Source organism: Centruroides vittatus, unplaced genomic scaffold (genome assembly GCF_030686945.1).
Source record: "Centruroides vittatus isolate TY-2023 unplaced genomic scaffold, ASM3068694v2 contig_824, whole genome shotgun sequence".
Taxonomy (NCBI): Eukaryota; Metazoa; Arthropoda; class Arachnida; order Scorpiones; family Buthidae; genus Centruroides; species Centruroides vittatus.
Window position 1 is genome coordinate 684,107 of NW_027122537.1, and position 3,673 is coordinate 687,779.

General features: G+C 28.5%; 1 long non-coding RNA gene across 1 annotated transcript; it reads left to right on the forward strand.

Moving 5' to 3' along the window:
• Window positions 1–2,411: 2,411 nt before the first annotated feature.
• On the forward strand, window positions 2,412–3,390 carry LOC136982410 (uncharacterized). The gene is made up of 2 exons (XR_010881888.1): window positions 2,412–2,684; window positions 2,793–3,390. It is a non-coding gene; the product is annotated as an uncharacterized lncRNA (long non-coding RNA).
• Window positions 3,391–3,673: the final 283 nt, after the last annotated feature.

A 3,673-nucleotide genomic window follows, 5' to 3' on the forward strand; every position in this document is an offset into this window, starting at 1 on the left:
TTATTTCGATTACATCCAATAATTTCTTGACAATATAATCATATTTATTAATACTAATTTATTAAATAATATGCTATGACTATGCTAAAAATGTTCGTTTTTCAGCTGCTTTATCTGGTTTTATGTACTGTACCATTGCGCAAAAAAGAAAATTATATTCTGTAATTTAATTTTGTTTGAGAAAAATAATTTTTACTCATTAAAGTTATGGTAAAATGAAATCTATATCAATATCAATTGTCTTCCTTATATTAAACAATATATATATATTAAATGTAATTTATAATACCTGATATAATATCCTTTCTATAAAAATGGCTCGAACTATTTAATAAACAGAGTACTTCAAAAAATATTAACATTTATATAGAGAAGGTGCGTTAGGAGAGTATGGCCGTACTTCTTTTGAGAACTTCATAACTTCTTGCACGTGATGGACAATTACGCAGAGGATAATCTGCCACTACAAATCCGGCATAACAATTCGGAGCACACTACACATCTATATATTATTGTGATTATCGCATTTATAAATACAGAATATTTATAAAACACGATACTAAAATAACAAAACTTTTTAAGATTTGGAAGAGGGAATGCCACTAATTTAGTATATTGTTCTACTTTTTAAAACATAATACGGATCCGGAATCAGCTCTCGCTGATCTCTTCTCATTTCTTCGGTCGACGTCCTGGTATAATATACGTTTTGCGGATGTTACGAAACGACACATAGTTCTATTAACTAACTAAATATATTTTTCTCGAAAATAACACATTTCTATTTAGTAAAAATTAAAAAAAAAAAAAGAGAGAGAAAAAAATAAAAATTAACATTACAAATAAGAATGTAAATTATTTAAAATTAATTAACTAAATAATTTTTTATTAAATATTAATATTAATTATTATATGAAAGAATAATATTAGTTAATTTATTCACGGTAAAAGTTATTAATTAAATTTTTTAAAAAAATGAAATAAAAATAAAACAGGAAAACTAAATTGAAGCAATGTAATTTTTAGTGTTTAAATTTAGATTCGTATTAACAACACATTTCATGGAATTGATTAAGGTAAATTTTCATTATCAAAAAAAACCTCTTTATTTGCAAAAATCTGTTGCTATGTAATAAGGTATAATCGACTTTAGTCCAAAATTCTAATTATTCCTGATTATGAACAGGACGCCTGTTTACTTGTTTGCTTAAAAGTGCAGAGTTCACAACGATATATCTTAATGTCAATGTCTGTTCCTTATCTTAAAAAAATTTATTTAAAAAATTAGGTTAGTTTTTTAAAATTTGAATTAATTAAAATCATTTATTGTTTTAAATTAATTCTTTTTTAATATAAATTATTAGAATATTAAAAGGTTAATGATTTTAATTGCATATTAACGATAAAGTAAATGCAATAAAATGATAATAATTGTATAAACAGACAACGGTATGTGTTATAAAACTTTCAACAGAGAGACAAAATTAATGATTAAAAAAGAGAGAGAGAGAGAGAGAGAGAGAGAGAGAGATAATTTTAACTTTCAATTTCTACTCAAATATAAAATTGCTTTGGAGCAATTGCAACTCTAGAGATAAGAATCAGAAATAACCTTGTGAAAATAAATAGGGATTGGTCTGGGGATGATTATGAATACGGTAATTAGGGCAAGGTCACTCTATATAGTCTATAGTGTTACAAGTGAGAAAGTATATACAAACATATTTTAAATTAATAAAATCGGGATGAGCAAAATATATTTATATTTTCTGATAGGGAAAGTTGCAAAGGGAAAAAAATCCCAAAAATTTGCAAATCGTCGACGTCAGAAACTTCTACTTAATTATTCAGATTCTAAAATTGGAATCTGGTTCGTCACAGCCAGATCCGGAGACTAATTTAGGAAGAATAATAAAATTAAATATAAAACAGTCTCATTTATAGTAATACGATCGCTAAAATTAAATTTGTTCGTTTGTAATGAAAGTAAATAAAATAAATACGTCCATATTAGATAAATAATTAGCCTGGCGGTATTAAAATTGTTAGTAGGGTCAACTGCTAAAAGAGAGAGAACAATACTATTTCGCGGAAATAATTGACGCGCTTAAAAATGATAAAATGATGTCATAAGTGAGAGATAAGGGCAGTTTAAGAGAATCGAGAAATTACTAAGCAGACGTATTGCTATTGTCATTGACACTCGAATAATTTAAAGGCCATTGAATTAATATATACAAATCTCGAGAATGCGAATATATTATAAAAATTCGGTGATAAGATAGAAAAGTTTTATATATTTTTTTTTTAATAAATCGGGTTCAGGTGCAGTTTCCAAAAGTAATTGTGTCAAGCACGTGGACGCAATCTTCACTCGGAGTAGAAAAGAATCGAATTGGGTCAATGTCAAAAGAATGTTTATACCAAAAAGCGGAAGAGTAAATTTTCCGAATTCCAAATAAGAAGGAGCATCCAACGAGAAAATTTCACTAAATGCCATGTTCAAATTTGTGAATCGAGGAGAACGTCCCGTTAGCGTCACCCCTTTATCCGGTCTTTCACGACAGACGATTGGACGTGACGTCAAACTTGGGTAGACGACGTAGACGAAGATATATCGAAGCAGAAGATAAAAAGGGAGTTTCTAGGGCTGTCGAAAAACTTCACAACGCCGATAACTTCAGGTAAGTCGCTAGTATTAATTCCGGAATCTTCGTAATAATTAAGACATATTTTTATTTATTAAAAATACTTGTATTAAAAGAATAATTAGTTCTTTTATTTGGTTTTAGACACGATGACCCAACGCTTGATTATCTTTTTGGTCTGCTTTTTCTTGGCAACCATTTCGGTTAAATCTAATCCTGTCGTAGATCCGACAAAGTTCGAGAATTTACAGAAATTAGTCGAGCTAGCCTTGAAGGCGGAAGGACCAGATAAGTGTTTACTGGACAGTAACTTGAGAGACGACTGTGAGAGTTGTTCGAAAGTAACTAAATCAGTTGTGGTCAATACGTTTTGCTGTAAGGAAAAACTAGGAATTAAAGAATGGTGTATGGAATTTCTCAATTACGCTTTACCGGAATCGGCGCGAAGATGATAAAGAAGTTTAACGTATAAAAATATATTTATATTTGTAACTATTTATTTTGATCCATTTGTACTTATTTTATCCATCTGCCAAAATGATAGCTAAAAGCTATATTGTCCAGCTATACAGGATTTAATCCACCAAGTTGAAATAATGTGACAGCTGCAAAAAAAAAGAAAAAAAGAAATGCATTTATTTATAAATGTCTTCCAATTTTGATACGATCGTTTATTCTCTAGCAATTTAATCCCGTGTATGATTTTTTTATATATAAGAAAATATATTTCTTTGAAATAGAACTGTCTTTTTTTCTTTCTCTGTTGTAAATTCATTATATTCATCATACACTGGCATTCCTTTCGTGTTTGGCAAACAATCAAACTGAATAATCGTGATATTTCTGGTTAGATACAAACAAAGAATCATTTTAAAATGTATATATTATCTTCGCACGTATTCATTTTAAAACAAAGACTAATTTTTAAAAAATTCGCTTTCCTACCTTCGTAATCAACGTATCATCTCGTGTGTCAATGATTCAAGTATTATTGATCAATCCTTTAATCGAAAGAATTTTATCTG